The 18841-nt window shown below is 38.0% G+C and overlaps 1 protein-coding gene across 1 annotated transcript in view; it reads left to right on the forward strand.

Moving 5' to 3' along the window:
• Positions 1 to 530: 530 nt before the first annotated feature.
• The window catches only part of mylka (myosin, light chain kinase a), a 184388-nt gene continuing 166077 nt past the window's right edge, over positions 531 to 18841 (forward strand). Inside the window, exon 1 of the mRNA XM_055148384.1 lies at positions 531 to 685. The gene's annotated coding sequence lies outside the window, so the exon portion shown is untranslated. The remainder of the gene's footprint in view (positions 686 to 18841) is intronic.

An 18841-nucleotide genomic window follows, 5' to 3' on the forward strand; every position in this document is an offset into this window, starting at 1 on the left:
TCCTTTAAGAGCGTTTGGAAAGAGACAAGTCTTCATTTGTGCTGCTCTGGTGGGAGGGGCCACGTACAGAGACGCTGGAGACGCTGCTGTGATAAACACCACAGAAAATTAACAAGATTTTAATAGAAAATATCATTAAAATATTTGAGTAGAAAATCACCGAAGGGCCACATTAAAGGTCTTGGAGGGCCGGATCTGGCCCCCAGGCCTTATGTTTGACACCTGTGCGCTAGAGTGAACCAACTGAATGAAAGGCTTCAATGCGTCATGAAGCTTCATTTGCCCATCACTAGTGTTTATTGCCGCCGACCAAAATAATTCCCAGCATGCAACGCGCGCTTTTGTCAACAATGAAACTCGCCTGTAGATCCGTGGAGGAGCTGAACACGTGGCCTCAATCTCGGCGTAATTTGGCCCATAAACAGTGCGTAAACGCGGGAACAGCCCCCCCGCCCCGGTGGAAGATGGCAGCTCCTCCTCCTCCTCCCTCGTGTAGCCTGTGTGCCAGTGTTTTGACTCCGGTGCAGAGAGGTGGAGCCCGGGCCACACTGCGGAGAAGAGAAGCAGAGGAGAGAGGAGAGGAGAGAGGAGGCGTAGAAGCTAGCAAAACCCCGCGGTCAAAGCTCCGATTCTTGGCGTGAACAGAGCCGCTTCTGTTCTTACCTGGAGTCGGACGTTTAAGTCGGTGAGTAACTTCAAATGACTCAGTGAATTTCGGCTCGATAAACATTTCGTAGAAGTTATGAACGGGTTTGGAAGCGTTGGATATTTCGGGTTATTTCGTTTTGTTCGTCGTTTTTTGTTGTTGTTGTTGTTTGTTTGCGGAGTGCCACTTGTTTTGAAGAGTTAAAAGGACGTTCAGGTGGGCGGGGGAGGCACGAGGGCGACGTAGCCACGCAACACGCGCCGCAATTCCCGCTGCGAAAGAGAAACGATGATGATAATAATAATAATAAAGTACACGTCTATTTGTCATTAAACAGCAAAAAAAAAAAAAAAAAAGAAAAAAAAAGTGCCTTATCACATTAAATTGAGCTTGTTATATTGCTGTTACCTCCGTTTCATTCACACGGAGTAAATCTGGTTTAAATCTTCTGATAACATTAGGATGACCAGATTTTCCAAACTAAAAACTGGGACACTCCCGGTTTGTGGTGGTTAGCGGTGTTGGGAAGGTGACTTTTAAAATGTATTCCCCTATAGATTACAGATTACATACCCCAAAATGTAGTTTGTAACGTAATCCATTAAAGTACTTAAAGTGAGTAATGTAATCTGAATACTTTGGATTACTTGATTTGCTGTAAAGAAGTAAAGACGAGGATCTGAACATAAGATGGTTTGTCTGATAAAAGACAATTAAAAAGCCCAGACTTTACTTAAACATATTAAAAATATTATTGATAGAAGAAGAGGATACACGCCTGCACAGCATGATTTAGTCCTGTTAAATCCTGGTTTTAGACCTGTTTTAGACCTGGTTTAGACCTAGTTTAGACCTGGTTTAGACCTAGTTTAGACCTGGTTTAGACCTAGTTTAGACCTGGTTTAGACCTAGTTTAGACCTGGTTTAGTCCTGGTTTAGACCTGGTTTAGACCTGGTTTAGTCCTGGTTTAGACCTGGTTTAGACATGGTTTAGTGTCCAGCAATGACTGGAATTACCGGGGGGGGGGGGGGAAAAAAAAAAAAGGGATCTAACCCGAAATGTGCAGGAAAATACCGCCATGTAATCCATTTATTTCAACAAAGTAACTGTAATCCAATTACCACTCACTCGAACAGTAACTGTAACTGAATACAGTTACTCATACTTGGACTGTCCCTGGTAAATAGGGACGTCTGGTCAAGTTAATAAATACATTTTACCTTTAGCTCAGTATAGGGTGACCAGATTTTAAAAATTCTATACTGGGACACACAGGGGTTTGGATTTTTGAAATAGATAAAATAGTAAAAAGAGCGCGTAAGATTGTGCATTCTCGTCAGTCATAATCTGAGGGGCTTCTGTCGCTGCATTTTTTTTTTTTGCTTTATGGACATTCGCAAACACAGTTTTCTGTATTTTGGCTAAACAAATGACAATGTATGCTCCTTACTGTTGGCAGGATCAAATTAGTCAAAAATTGTGATCCACAACAGTCCAGTTTTAGTTCATGTTGTCCTGGTTTAGTCTTAGTTTAGTCCTGATTTAGACTTGGTTTAGGTAAAATCTGTAAAAAAACACAAAAAAAAGGGACACTTGGGACATTTCCTGTATAACATCAACAGTTTTGTATAAATCTGCTGGGACTTGGGACACAGGGCTCAAAACTGGGACTGTCGCATGTAAATAGAGACATCTGGTCACCCTAAATCAGAGGTGTTTCATCAAGGGCCACATGTCTAAACACAGACGAAGCAGAGGACCATAGACTGGTGTTCAGTACAGTGAATAATTGAAATATGTGTTTAGAATAGCTCATCAGTCTTTATTCTTGCTAAGATCCATAAAATCACACACTAAATATTAAATATTACCTTTATCAAGGTCGATTTTCAAAAAAAACTTTCAGTAAAAAGTTCATTTTAATTGATGCAAAGTCATTTGGGCCAATTCACCTGGGAGCCTGGGGGCCGCATTTGACCCGCAGGCCATAGTTTGGACATGCCTGCCCTAAATAAACTTTAAAAAAAAATTCTATTTGACATTAAATAGCTTAAAAAGTGCTGTATGACAACAAATTGATTCTTGTGAGCATTAAATCTTGTTGTCTTGTTGTTAGCTTCTCAAAAACATACCCAGAGTTGGTTTTGTTTCATTCACACATGTTTGAGTAGATCTGGTTTAAATCTTGTATAGCTTTTAAGTTAATATAGAGGTGACCAGATTTTCAAAATAAAAAAACACTAGGACACCTCCGGTTTGTGGTGGTTGCATTAATAATATTTTGTACATGTGCAATACACTTGGCTCATTCACTTATCATTTTATGTATTTAACTTAAATAAATGACAATTTATGCCTCTCTTTACTGTTGGCATGTATCACATATGCCAAAAATAGGGACATCTGGGACATTTCTTGTATAAAACTGCGACAAATCATTGGTTTTGGAAAAATCTGCTGGGACAGGGGACACAGGGCTCAAAACTGTGACTGTCCCGTGTAAATAGGGACATCTGGTCACCTTAAATAAACTAAAAAAGTCTATTTGACATTAAACTGCTAACAAAAAGTGCAAAAAAAAAACAAAACCACACCTTGGGTTGGGATGGTTGGCAGTAGGGATGTGCAAAAATATTGAATTGTATCGTTTAAGGTGATGATACAGTACTGATATCATGGGCTGGTGCATCGATATATCGCCAAGAGTATTTTTTGGTGTGTTTTAGTAAATTATTTTGTTACAGCGCTACAGTTTTGTTGCTTGTTTAGAGGAAGGAATCTTATTTATGCAACACATTTGACATTTCCACTGTGCATTTTGTGAACTTTGCACACGAAGTGTTTTAACAAAGACTTTTAGTGTCACAGCCATAATATAGACATAATTTTTTATCGAACCGTACTGAATCAATTTGAAATATATCGTATTAAATCGTAATCGAATATGTAGGCAAAGTTACAGATCAAATCTATGGAGAGGCGAGCTCACACACACTAAGAATACATGTTCTTCACTGTATTTTTGCGCCATAGACAAACTAACTAAAAAAAATGCTAGATCTATTTAATGCCATATTGGGGAACATTCCAGACCAAGCAGTTACATATCCATGGAGATATGCAGGACGCAGAACCTCTACTATAAAAGGTACATAGTGCAGCTTTAATTATGTTTTTACCCGAAGTTATGAACCTGGTTTTGTCATAGATATAATCCTGGTTTATAAGATGTTAGTAGTTTAATATTCCTCAAGTTCTTACAGTTAAAATATAAGTAAGAAAAAAAAAAAACGAAGTTAATTTTCAGATAGTCTTATTCTGATGCCATGCAGTGTCAGACCATGCCTTTAAGATAGGCCACTACTAGGCCTAATTATAGGCTATAAGGAGGCAGGAAAACAACAGGAAAACCACAAATGGTCAAAATACACTAGCCGATTTAGAATAACTTAAAGCCACAATATGCAACTTTTCTTCTGGGCAGTCTGCCATTTGCTAGTTTCTGTTGAGATGTTATACTTTGCCCGAAATGTTCCACTGTATGGCATTAATCTGACTTGCTTTGCATTTATTTTATTTTAAATTTTTTTATGAAAAGTGCTGACAATTACAAAAATATCCAGAAAAACGTGCTTTCTTACTGTGTGTTCTTCATGGGCTGGATAGAACCAGCTTGGTCAGAATGTTCCCCCCTTTGTCTTCATGTAATCAGAAAAGTTGAATGTAATAAAGTTACAGAATGCGCCTTTAAATGTCAAAGAGAGGCAGACATGTGTAATGAATCCATGTGTCATTCGTTTTTCATTTTTGAAAATGAAAAAACATTTTTTGTTTCCAATACCAAAATGAAAAAACGGATAACAATTAGTTTTTTCAGTTTTCGATTTTGTATTTAAGTGAATAATGGAAAAAAAAAAAAAACAGATAGCGGCCGTTTCTCGTTTCTGTGACTTAAAATCCGATGCCAGACTTTTGTGCCGTATACCAGGACTAAAACAGGACTAAATCAAGTCCAAACCAGGTCTAAACCAGAACTGCACCAGGACTAAACCAGGTCTACCAGGACTAAACCGGTCTCAGTTCTGGTATCAGTCTGGTCTGGTCCCAGTCTGAGTCTGGATCTTAGTCCTAGTCTCAGTCCTGGTATGGTGCCGGTCTGGTCTGAGTCTCAGTCCTGATCACTTGACAGTCTATGTATGCGCACCTCCGGGCCCGTCTCAACACTCCTGGTTCAGTCCTGGTTTAGGACTGAGACCGGGACCAGACCAGGACTGAGACCGGGACCAGACCAGGACTGAGACCGGGACCAGACCTGGACCAGAACTGAGACCGGGGCTAGACCGGGATCAGACCGGGACAAGATCAGGACTGAGACCGGGACTAGACTGGGACCAGACCAGGACTGAGACCAGGACTGAGACCGAGATAAGACTAGGACTGAGACTGGTTTAGTCCTGGTTTAGACCCAGTTTATACCTGGTTTAGACCCGGTTTAGACTTGGTTTTGTCCTGTTTTAGTCCTGGTTCAGTCCTGGCTCAGTCCGGCATCGCAGTTTAAGTCATTGAAACGGGAAACCATTGCCCAAACTGAAAAAAACGAATTGTTATCAGAATTTTCATTTTGGTTTTGGAGACAAATAATGAAGAAAATAGTTGTTTTTCCATTTTCTTATTTTTAGTTTTATCTTGAAAAACAGATGAACGAATGATACAGGGATTGTAATGCCATACTGTGAAACTTTCTATGTAAAGAAATAACCAAGCAAATCGACCTTAGAAGTTACATAGTGCACCTTTAATACAAGTAGGCCTAGTTGGCTTCAATATATAAAAACTTGAAAATAGCCCAAACGTAGGCCAACCTGTCAGTAGAGCCAATTTGAATGGATATAATTAACAAATCTCAAGGGCTGCAATTTTCAAAGTACCATCATTTCCTCCAGTAACAACAAAATAACCTGTCTTATTCAGCATAAAACCTCTTACCCTGTAGTTTAGATTTGTACAAACATGTTCTGAAATGTGGGGGATGTATTGAATCCAGCTTTTTCAGTTCAGTTGAAAATGACACTTGTTATCGAAATAAATTATTACACAAGAGACTCGATTGTGTTACGTGTTACGCAACTGTTATGTATCCTTCAAATGACTCCAGAACAGGTTTGTGTGAATAAAAGTTCAAACATTATGAGACGTTCCAAAATCAGCCATAGTCTAATTACATCCAGTTTAAGACACAGCCAGGATATCGGCCGAACCAATATCATGGAACCGATACCCGATCCAGCAAATGTTTCAGTGTTGGCAGTAGGGATGGGCCTGATTAATCGATTAATCGATAATTGATCATTAAGAATTTCATCGATTACGTTAATTTTAATCGACAAACCGAATGCAGGTTGCTGTGCGTAGCGTGACCAAACAGGTCTGTACATGTGTGTCTCTGCACTCAGAAGGAGCGAGACACAAACAGTCGGTCAGTCTGCAACGTACCGAAGCACAAATGCATATTTAACGATGACTTGTACAAGAAATTCCACGCTTTCCGTTGCGTTCGGGACAAGTGTGAGTCCATGTGCACAGTGTACAAAGCAGGCACATATGTTTCGGTGTCCAGTGGGAAAAAGTTTTTCCAGGTGAGAATCGCGCAATGTCGATGACGAGTCCCCACCTCCCTCCCCCCGTACGGTGTCCTGGTTTTGACAAACGCAAATCTGGTCACACTAACCTGTATTCCACTGAGTCATGTCTTTTAATCCGACAGAAGTTGACCGCATCAGCGACACAAGAGCTGTAGTTTTATCTTCGCTGAGTTTATGCAAATTAGCGATGTGGTTTTAAGTTTCGTTTCTGTGAGATTTGCACAAAACTGAATTAAACACATTATAATGTCAAACGGATTGATGTGGCTCTAGAGTCGTTACGGTTTATATGTCGTAAAGTTGAATTTATTTATGCACATTAGTAGTGCAGATAATAATAATAATGATGATCATTTTAATATAAAAACGTTAATGACTAATCGATAATCGATCGTTAATTCTTCCGACGATCGATTAAGAAAATTTCATCGAATGCCCATCCCTAGTTGGCAGTGACATTCGATACCAGCATCAGTATCGGTTAGGAGTGTAACAATATCCCAGTCTCACGGTACAGTATCGTCACGGTATGAACCTCACAGTACGATATTTATTGCGATATCGTGGGAAAGCTCACGATTAGAGATGTAACAATATCCAAATCTCTTGATACGATATTGTGATATTTTGTGGAGGCTAACAAATCTGTTTACCTTTTTCCTCTTAAAATACCTTGACTTAATCCAAAGAACTAAGACTTAAAAGTGTTTAGAACTGTTATTTCTTCTTGTAGTCTGCACTGAAATGGTGCAAAGGATCATGGTCTATGTAGTTCCCTCTGTCTTTTTATTTAGCTATTGCTGCACCATAACTCTTAAATTAAAAAGCAAGAGACTTGTAATTTGATATATTGTACTGAAATGTGATTCTTTTATTAGTTTGTCGGTTCATACTAGAGGTCTGCACGGGACAGAATTTTGAGTCCCACTCCTGCACTTTGCTAGACTGGGACTGAGACCAGTTTAGTCCGGGTTTAGACCTCGTTTAGGCCTAGTTCAGTTCTGGTTTAGACCTGGTTTAGATCTAGTTTAGACCTGGTTTTACACCTGGTTTAGATCTAGTTTAGACCTGGTTTAGATCTAGTTTAGACCTGGTTTTACACCTGGTTTAGATCTAGTTTAGACCTGGTTTAGATCTAGTTTAGTTTAGACCTGGTTTACACTGGTTTAGATCTAGTTTAGACCTGGTTTAGATCTAGTTTAGACCTGGTTTTACACCTGGTTTAGATCTAGTTTAGACCTGGTTTTACCTGGTTTAGATCTAGTTTTAGACCTGGTTTAGATCTAGTTTAGACCTGGTTTAGACCTGGTTTAGTCTAGTTTAGACCTGTTTTGTTTAGTGGTTTAGTCCTTTTTAGTCCTGGTTTTTTTTTTTTGGTTTTAGTCCTAGACCTGGTTTAGTTTAGACCTTGTTTTAGACCTGGTTTTAAACCTGGTTTTAGACCTGGTTTAGATTTTGTATAGACCTGGTTTTAGTCCTGGTTTCGTCTTGGTTTTAGTCCTTGTTTAGTCCTTGTTTAGTCCTGGTTTAGACCTGGTTTAGATCTAGTTTAGACTTGGTTTTAGTCCTGGTTTAAGATGTAGTGTGATTTAGTGTCCGGCAATGAGTGGAATTACCGAGAGAAAAAAAAAAGGGATATAGCCCAAAATGTGAAAACCAGAAAATACCACAGTATAATCCATTTATTTCAAAGTAACTGTAATCCAATTACCACTCATTCAAACATTAACTGTAACCGAATACAGTTACTCATAATTTGTACTCTGATTAAGTAACTCTGGTACATGTAATCTGTTACTCCCCAACTCTGCCTGTCAGTAAGTCAGTCCTCAGTAGTTTAAATACAACATCTACCCACTTGCTGTAATGATTTTTTTTCTAGTCCTGCTATTCTGCTTCCTCATAAATTGCTTAAAAAATGCTTTGCAGGCTGTACACGCTCTTGTTGTTCATATATTGAGTTTCAAACCAAATTATTCCCAACTGGCATCTGAGAGTTGCTTCATCCTGTTTCCAGAGAATCCGTTTGAAGGCTCTGCTGTTATCTGATGAAAGGACAAACTTGCTTATCAGATGTGAGGTTACAGTTCTGTGCTTGAGGGGGATTTCCAGTTCAATTAAAGGGAGATGCATTTACCGTAATGTGTGGCAGAGTGGGCAGCGCTGTCAGCTCCTCATTATCATCATTGTACAAATCAAAATTAAAATCAGAATCAAAGTTTTAAATACCAAAAGAAAAGATAAACATGAAAATAAAAGCAAATTTAGTTGCAAAAAATACACAGACGAGATTGACATTCACCCTAAATAATGAAAAATCGTTTTATTCTGTTAGCCTATTGTGTGTTGGCTCTTAGGCTTTTAGATAACAAACTATTTTTTATTTTATGTATTGTTTTCAGTAAAAGCATGCCATGGCAAATGAGGCATGTAACAATAACCGAAATATCATGATATCGTGTCGTTAAAAGTCTCAGAATAATATCCTGGGCTGTCAGAATATATAGAATTACAAGTTCCTTTGCTTAAATTCATGGTTTTATAGAAGCAACAGCTTATAAACATCAGGAACTACATATCCCATGATTAATTTCAGTGCAGACGACATGAAGAAATATGTTTTTTACTTGAATTCTTGGGATTATGATGGAAATAATTCACACCAAAATTGTGTCAGGGTATTTTAAAAGTAAAGAAGTGTCTGATCTACAATTATACCGGCCTCTCCAAAATATCGTACCGTGAGATGCATATCGTGATAATATCGTACTGAGAGATTTGGATATCGATATTGGACATCCCTACAAGTGACCATTGCAAAGTTCATCTGTTTGAAGGTTGTGTGCATAGGCCTTAGTGTAAACAAACCATTATTGGTTCTGGTTGACTCAGGACCAATAACAGGGTAGCTGCAGGGTCTTAAAAGTCTTAAAAAGGTCTTAAATTTCATGTTCCTAAATTCAGGCCTTAAAAAGTCTTAAATTATGTTGTCTTTATTTTTTTTCACAAATGTCTTAAATTTCATTAGACTATTTTTTGTAAACTCAACCGGGCTGCTGTGCAATGTTAAATGGAGGGAGGAACAAAAAACAATGTGAAATCATGTTAAGTGAATGAATGTCTAATTTGGAGTATGCGCAAACAATACTTTGGTTTCTGGAACCGGCAGTAGTGAGTAAACAATCAGTACAGTGGAGGAAGACGTTGGATGGATCATGGGGAAGTGTAGGTTTAGATTCTAGATACAGTAGCTGGTTGGTGGCAAAGCTTTGGGGGCAGGAGTGCTACTTGGATATGCAAAAATTGTGCAGAATTGTCCTTTTGGTGCTCTTCAGTTTAGGGACCAGTCTCAAATACAAAGTAGGAAAAAAACTGAGGCACTCGAAAAGTACAAAGTAATTAAAAGCCTTTAATACCACATGGCAGATAAAGTTAAAATACGCCAACATGTTATCTGCCATGTGGTATTAAAGGCTTTTAATTATTTTGTACTTTTTGAGTGCCTCAGTTTTTTTTCCTACTTTATGTTGGTTGGTGATTATTAGAATCGGATCTGGTGTTTTTCGCCCACATAATGGGTGCGATGTTGGTCTTAATTTTCATTTAAGTGGTCTTAAAAAGGTCTTTAAAAAGTCTTAAAATTTGGGGTAGTCAAACCTGGGGATACCCTGAATAAAGAATTTATTTATTTATTTATTTATAGTAAGTTAGTAAGTAGGGCTTTATTTATAGAGTGCCATTCACAGATTTAAAAAAATTAAAGAATCTGTCCATCCATCCATCTAAAGACACTGTACCTGATTTCTAACGTATTAAAACGTAAACTGGTTCATTTTAAACAGTTTTCAGTGACCCAAAGTTATTCCTCACTTACTTTATGCAATCCAAGCATCCTAATTATTCATGATGGTAGAGGGTCTTTTAATATTTTGCAAGTTGCATCCAACAAAGAGCATAAACTGTCACTGTCATGGCCAAATTTGTTACTACTTCATTTGGCTGTTGGTTCCATTCTGGTTGCGTCTTGATTGCGTAAATAAATAAATCCATTTCTCTTCAGAAGGACAATAATCTTGCGGCATCCTGCCCCATCCCTAAACTGTAGGCGCAGTGACCTATTTTTAGAACCATTCCGACTCGTTCTGCAGGTTTCAAATCACTTCAACTCTGTTTTAGTTTATGTGGCCATTGATTGCACATGAATGATGTTGTATGTCTTGTGTACTTAGCTGCTTTGATCAGTCACCAGTAGAATAAACCCTGCTGTTGCTTTCAGTTTCTGTTGGTTAAAACTTGACCTTCATTAGTCGCCTGTAATTCTTGCCATTTCATTTTAACAAGTTACATTTAAAGGGTTATATAACGTTATTTTCTGATCTACTAAGTATGTATCCTCGTGAAAAACATACCTGGACTTGTGTTTTCTTTCATTCACACGTTATGCGGTAATACATCCACCTTCACTAAAATCATTTGGGTAATTTCAGCTCTGGAATTCCCAATCTCTACTGAACTAGAGGTAAAAGGAGCTGTTAACATGAAAACTACCGCTTCATCACATCACACGAGAGCTTTTTGAGCTTTGGAGGTTTAGACAGACTAAGGCCCCGTTTACACGCACACAGGTATTTTTAAAAACGGAGATATTTCCTTTCATTTGTACCCATCTTTTACACGCAAACAGCGAATTCGCCTCTGAAACCAACTCTACCTAAAACTCCAGCTAGAGTGGAGATCCTTTAAATTACAATAAAATACATTTACATTATAAGTTGTTTTTTTTTTTTCCATTATAAGCCTTTTGAACACCAGATCCCTAATATGTACATGTACATATCCTTGTTTTTTTTGTTAGTGTTGTTGATTTTGTTTTACCTTGCTCAAATAAATATAAAAAAAAAATTAATAAAAAAGATTCTGGAAAACTACCGTTTCGCGTTTGCACATAAAGTGTGATGAAAAATGATTAAAAATGGAGACATTTCCCTTCGTTTGTACCCAACTTTTACACACAAATGGCGAATTCTTCTCTGAAATTGAATCTTTCTAAAAACTCAGAGTGAGAGTGGAGATTCTGGAAAACTACGGTTTGGCGTTTACGTGTAAAATGGGATAAATGGAGTTTTAAGCAGCTGATGCGCCAAAAGTGCGACCAAAGTTTGTCTTTTGCTCTGATGATGATCATGAAGCATCAGAGCAGCAGTCGCATTTCTTCTGCTGAAACACTTTTCATGTGTTTGCATTTACACACACGGCTGATGTTTCATGTCCATGACCGGAGACGAATGAGGCTCAGAGGTCAGTGATTTTGCCACTTCTTTAACAGATCTGTGGACAGGCGAGCCCGCTCACTAATGCAAGTTTTTCTAGGTATATTTGAGTAATACTTAAAACTGTAATGAAATAAATGCTACAGGTTTGAATCTAATAGTAGTTACGATGGGGCTCGATGGCGTATTTATGCAGGTTAATGTTAACGAAAACTTCTTTAAAAACAATGCTATGTGCACGATGTTATTTTGGAAAACAGAGGGAGGGAAATATTCGTTTCTGTGTAGACTAGGGATGGGCATTCGATGAAATTTTCTTAATCGATTGTCGGAAGAATTAACGATCGATTATCGATTAATCATTAACTTTTTTATATTAAAATGATCATCATTATTATTACTATCTGCACTAATCTGCATAAATAAATTCAACTTTACAACATATAAACCGTAACGACTCTAGAGCCACAACAGGCCGTTTATTATAATGTGTTTAATTCAGTTTTGTGCAACTCTCACAGAAACGAAACTTAAAACCGCATCGCTAATTTGCATAAACTAAGCAAAGATAAAAATACAGCTCTTGTGTCGCTGATACGGTTCAACTTCTGTTGGACTAAAAGACATGACTCAGGTTAGTGTGACCATATTTGTGTTTTGTCAAACCAGGACACCGTACGGGGGGAGGGAGGTGGGGACTCGTCATCGACATTGCGCGTCTCTCACCTGGCAAAACTTTTTCCCACTGGACACAGAAACATATGTGCTGCTTTGTACACTGTGCACATGGCCTCCCACTTGTCCCGACCGCAACGGAAAGCGTGGAATTTCTTGTACAAGTCATCGTTAAATACGCATTTGCGCTTCGGTACGTTGCAGGACTGACCGACTGTTTCTGTTTGCTCGCTCCTTCTGAGTGCAGAGAGACACATGTACGGACCCCCGTTTGGTCACCTTACACTACGCACAGCAACCTACATTCGGTTTGTTGATTAAAATGAACGTAATCGATGAAATTCTTAATGATCAATTATCGACTAATCTTGCCCATCCCTAGTGTAAACGTAGCCTAATAAGAAATGTGTGAATGACCCAAAACACAACATCGTCAGTATAACATGTCTCAAAGCTCACAAGAGTCAGTTTTGCGTATTATATAACCTTTAAATCATAGAAGTTACGGCCACATCGTCCCTGTTCTCGGCTCTCACTGCTTTTTCTACTTTTTTCTACCCACAGACTCACATAACAGCACTGCGTCCACTGCTGATTAACCTTACCTCAAGAAATGTGGAATGTGGTTTAAAACAACTTAAATCTGTGTTAAACAGATAAAACAAGATGGATTCTGCAGTTGTGTCCTTTGGCAAGACTCTTTACCCGCCTTGCCCATAATAGCTGCATGCACTGGTGAATTTATGTGTGTGTTAAAACGGTTGAGTAGTTTCTCTCCAGTTGAGCAAATATTAACAATTTTCTCTTTGGCTCCACAGTTTAATCGCTCTCCTTTCGTAATCTTGTACTTGTGACTTGTACTCTTCAGCGCCCCCTGGGGTTTTTAGGCTTTCCCGCGTCTAACCACAAGTAATGGAACCGTCCGAGTGGCCTGTGCTCTATCTCTTGTCATTATACACACACACGGGCAGGGCATGGAACCATAATGGGCCTATAATAACAATACTTCCATTAGACTAACCCTTCATTACAAAGCTGCCCCGCGCTCCGAGTTCATACGGAGCAGAGGCCAGAGTCGTGCTGTGGCGACGGGAAGTTTGTGAAACACTCCACTGACGCCACGGAATCTGCCCCGATAAAACCTCCCAACCTGCCCACCAACCCCGGAGAATTTGGCCAATCTCAACTCAAATCTTCACGAGTCATTTGGCTGGTCCTGGTTTAATCAAACTGTTTATATCTGGTTGAGAGTCGGCGTGGACTTGTGTAAGTTTAGACATGGACATGGTCTTTCTTTAAAAAGAGATTAGTCCTGTAGGCGAGTTTAGACCGGGTTTAGACTGACTTAAGAGATCCAAGTTTAGTCCTGTGTTAGACCCGGTTTAGTCTGTCTCTATAGAGTCATTTTTGTCTTTGTGTACACCTGGTTTAGTCCATCTTAAAAGATTTAGTCCTATTTAAGACCTAGTTTAGACTGTTTCTATAGAGAGTCATGTTTGGAGGTTTTGTCCTAGTTTAGACCTAGTTTAGACCCGGTTTAGACCTGGTTTAGACCTGGTTTATTCTGTGTCTATAGAGAGTCATGTTTAGAGGTTTTGTTCTGTTTAGACCTAGTTTAGACCTGGTTTAGTCTGTCTCTATAGTCATTTTTTTTGTCTTTGTTTAGACCTGGTTTAGTCCATCATAAAAGATTTGATCATATTTAAGACCTGGTTTAGTCTGACTGTATAGAGCGTTATGTTTGGAGGTTTTGTCCCAGTTTAGACCCAGTTTAGACCCAGTTTAGACCCGGTTTAGACCTGGTTTAGCCCTGGTTTAGACTTGGTTTAGACTGTTTCTATAGAGAGTCATGTTTGGAGGTTTTGTCCTAGTTTAGACCTAGTTTAGACCTGGTTTAATCTGTATCTATAGAGTCATTTTTTGTCTTTGTTTAGACCTGGTTTAGTCCAGCTTTAAAGATTTAGTCCTTTTTAAGACCTGGTTTAGTCTGTTTCTATAGAGAGTCATGTTTGGATGGTCTGTCCTAATTTAGACCTAGTTTAGACCAAGTTTATACCAGTTTTAGACCTGGTTTAGTCTGGCTCTATAGAGAGTCATGTTTGGAGGTTTTGTCCTGGTTTTGACCTAGTTTAGAACCTAGTTTACACCTAGTTTAGACCTGGTTTAGACCTAGTTTAGTCTGTATCTATAGAGTCATTTTTTGTCTTTGTTTAGACCTGGTTCAGTCCAGCTTTAAAGACTTAGTCCTTTTTAAGACCTGGTTTAGTCTGTCTCTATAGAGAGTCATGTTTAGTCCTATTTTAGAACTGGTTTAATACGTCTTTAAAGATACTAATTAAGTCCTAGTTTAGACCTGGTTTAGACCTCGTTTAGTCTGTCTTTATAGAGTAATTTTTTGTCTTTATTTAGACCTGGTTTAGTCCATCTTAAAAGATTTTGTCCTATTTAAGACCTGGTTTAGTCTGTCTGTGTAGAGAGTCAAGTTTAGTCCTTATTTAGACCTGGTTGTTCCTTCTTAAGAACCAGAACATCGTATTATAATAATTTGCTCATCATGTCCAGTGTTTTAGTAATTAAGAATAAATCAGCGTTACAATGTTCGTCAGTAAAAGGTATGTTTGACTTGAACAGATTTTCCTCGTATCTGGGGGCACAGTCAGGTCATGTTTATGGAATTTAAAATCAAAATACTGCATCCATCTGTGTTTGTTACTTGGACCTGTTTATACTCGTCTACGTGCTTTTACATCAGTGGGAGCAGATGTAGACTAATGACTAATAATGATGGTTTTGTGGAACAATATTGGTCTCGTAGTCCGTATTTTCAGTGGTGGAAGTACAAATGTAAAAGTACAATACTTCTTTTCTCTCTAATTTATGTCTCTCTTTTTAAATTTTAATCTTTATGATTATTTATATTTTGATTTGTTTTTATTGTGATTTTAATGCATTTCTTATTCTCTAAAGCACATTTAATTACTTTGTGTATGAATTGTGCTATACAAATAATCTTGCCTTGCCTACTTAAGTACAATTTTTAGATAACTGTACTTTACTTGAGTATTTTTACAGTGGATACTTTTAACTTTTACTTCACTACATTTGAGGGCAGGTATGTGTACTTTCTACTCCACTACATTTTAGATTTTGACTGAAAAGTAAAAAGAGACTTTTTTTGCAAATGTAATTTTAGTCAAGCAAACCAAATACACAAAAAAAGCTAGAAAAATTAAGAAATCGATTGAATCACTTAAAATCAGCTAAATTCTTTATCAAAATTGATTCTTTAATTGTTAAAAAAAATGCTTTTACTCCTAAAGTACATTTTTAAACAGGTACTTCAATAGTTTTACTCAAGTTCATTTTTTTCATGTGATATTTTTACTTTTACTCGAATAGATTTGAGTACTTCATCCAGCACTGCTTGTTTTGGTCTGGTTCAGTCCTCATTTACCCATAGAGGAATTGTTTGATCGTCTTTCATTTGTCTGCACACAATACCAGTCAAAAGTTTGGACTCACTGTCTCATTCATTGTTTTCTATATCTTTAGTATTTTCTACATTTGATATACTTACAGACAACAGCATCACTGTAACAAAATAATGTAGTAAAATATTCCAAAAAATACTCTTGGAGATATATCAGTACAGCAGCCCACGATACCAATACTGTATCATCACATTAAACAATACAACATATCGATATTTCAATATTTTTGCACAAGCTTAATTGTATATAAAAACAGTATATAACAATTATATACAATTTGTTACTTAAAGGTGAGTTGTTGTACATTTCTACGGCATGAATACAGTATGTAGTCTCTTTAGTAAAGTAGAATTTATTTATTTATTTATTTTTTTTATAACAAGGACTATGCATATTGGCCAACAGTACAGCTGCATAATATGAATTATCCAAGAGGCTAGTTTCCTTCTGCAGTCCTTTGCCAGATGTGCAAAAGGCATAATTCCATAAAAAAAAGAAGGTGAGTCCAAATCATAGACTGTATATATAAATTAGGGGTGTGCAAAAATATTGAAATGTCGATATATCGTGGGCTGCTGTATCGATATATCACCAAGAGTATTTTTTGGTATATTTTACTAAATTATTTTGTTACAGCTACAGTTTTGGTGCTTGTTTAGAGGAAGGAAACTTTTTTTTTTTATAACTTTGTTTTTATTGGTTTTAAGTAACATTTCAAAACATACAAAAACAATATAAAATCAAAAACAATGTAACAACAATCTGGAGTTACAGGTTCTTGTTTAAACATGCATTTGGTATTGACATTTTTATGTACTATGTTGTTTTACTGGTGTCATTTATGAATACATTTCATTTTTCCCATTGCTCATCGTATTTGTACCCTTTCAGTTTAAGATTATATGTTGTTCTTTCCACAATCCTGATCCAGTCTTGTTGTGCAGGTGGATCTGGTTGTAACCAATTCTTTGTAATTCCTTTTTTAGATGCAGCTAAAACAATTTTTGTCAAATACATGTCCTCCTTCCTTATTACATCAGAAGGAAACTTTTTTATGTGACACATTTGACATTTGATGAATAAAATGTTTGTGTTTCATATGAACTTTGCACAAAAAGTGGTTTAACAAAGACTTTTAGTATCACAGACATGATTTAGCCTTTATTTTTATTGAACTCTATCGAATCGATTTGAAATATATCGTATTGAATCAAAAGCGCACTATATCGAGATATGTATCGTATCGTGGCCTATGTATCGAGATATGTATCGTATTGGCAACTTCTCAATGATACCCAGCCCTAATATAAATCATGGATCAATAATAAACACTGGACTGGAGACCGACTAGTGGCCGCTTCAGGTACTGCAGCTCCTGGGAACTTGGGGCCCAGAAAGAACAATGCATTTTTTTGGGAATTCAAACTGCCCGTGTTTTGCTTACAGGGCATCGATAACTTTGACAAAGGTCGGATTTTGTTAGCCAGGCTGGCGCCACCTAGTGTCTCCGCTCAATTTCATTTCTCTCCAGTGACTAGGTCAAGAATCGGAATACACTACACGGTTCACAAAAACCCCGGAAGTGCGAGTTCGGGCACCAGCCAATCAGAGAAGAGTGACATATTCAGTGTTCTCAACGTGTCCTGAGATTGAGGATTTAAAGCCGGAACAAGGAGAATGTTTGGTGAATTTCATCAAGGGGAAAGACGTTATTGTCCTTCTTCCTACGGGATTTGAGAAAAGCTTAATATACCAGTTATCACCGTTAGCGGCGCATTACATACGTCCCGACCAAATAGCAGCGACTGGTTAAATGATAAAAAGTACCTGCCTATGGTCGAACAAACGAATTCTAATGCTGTGAGGTCAGACAGTTTGTACGAAGTGAAACGAAGTAAAACCAGCTGATGAATCAGGCTAGGATTTTGTAAGGATTCTTTTGTATTTTACATAACATAAACTGAAAAAAAAAATGAAATCCTCAAAGTGCCTAAAAGTTAACATTGTAAAAGTTAGCGCGGGCTCAGTGCAGGGCTAGGCCGTCTCCACTCTGATTGGTCCAAACGCTCTACGCTGTGCACGCAACAGACGTCACATGGGTGGGAGGTGCTAGCCCCTATTGAAGAAGTAAATGCGGAAGAGAAACTTTTTTTTGGGCCCATGCGTCGTTGAGCACAGAACATTGAAAACAATACTGCACCATCTTGGATTCATCTCCCAGATTTTATGCTACGTGCTAGACGCTGTGTTCCAAATGAGGAGATGAGTCCAAACTTGTCACTGGTGCTTTTTAAACATACATGACCTGTCAAAAAGTTCAGCCACGCTCCATCTTTTTAGTTAGTAGAGGTATTTAACATTTCTTTGTTTGCCACATAATCCCGTACATCTCGCTTCATATATTCAACGTTTTCTGCGTGCATCTAAAATAGAAAGTGGTAGACATACAGAAAAAAACGATGAATGAGAGGGTGAGTTCAGTTCAGACCTTTGACTGGTAGTGTACTTGTGTCTCACATTTGTTGGAGGAGTTTCCTGAGTGGGAGACGAAACAGTGTCCAAAGCACACACCAAACCACAGGGAAACGTCTGAAAAATGACACCAAGAATTAGAGGAATTCTGCAGCTCTGAAGGAGATTTGGAGTGTCTGGGTGAATGGGCTCACACACACACACACACACACACACACACACACACACACAATACACACACATACACGCACACACACACACTGCCTTCTGAAGATAGAGGAAATGGGCTAATTGAGGTGGCAGACCTATGAGGAAATGAGTCTTGGCTTGCATTAGTCGCTTTTGATTTACTCCCCAAACCGCGTGTAGTATTTTCCCTTGTTTTTTTTTTTTAAATCTTCTTACCAAAAGTGTCAGTGTTGGATACTTGACAAAATAGTGGATCATATTTTTTTGTATTTCTCCAGTTGCACAGACAAGTGAAGGTAGTTAAAGTGTGAATTTTCCAGCGAAGGCCTGGTCAGATTATTTTCTCCATGGAGATGTTATTGCTCTGTCTGGAATGTTTCACAGCATGGTATTAAACCTTTCTGTCGTCACGGAGACCAAACCAGACCAAGTTACAGGTCAGGTCTGTGGAGAGG

The sequence above is a fragment of the Boleophthalmus pectinirostris genome, unplaced genomic scaffold (assembly GCF_026225935.1).
Source record: "Boleophthalmus pectinirostris isolate CB_2022bp ecotype Guang Dong unplaced genomic scaffold, ASM2622593v1 HiC_scaffold_1, whole genome shotgun sequence".
Lineage (NCBI taxonomy): Eukaryota > Metazoa > Chordata > Actinopteri > Gobiiformes > Gobiidae > Boleophthalmus > Boleophthalmus pectinirostris.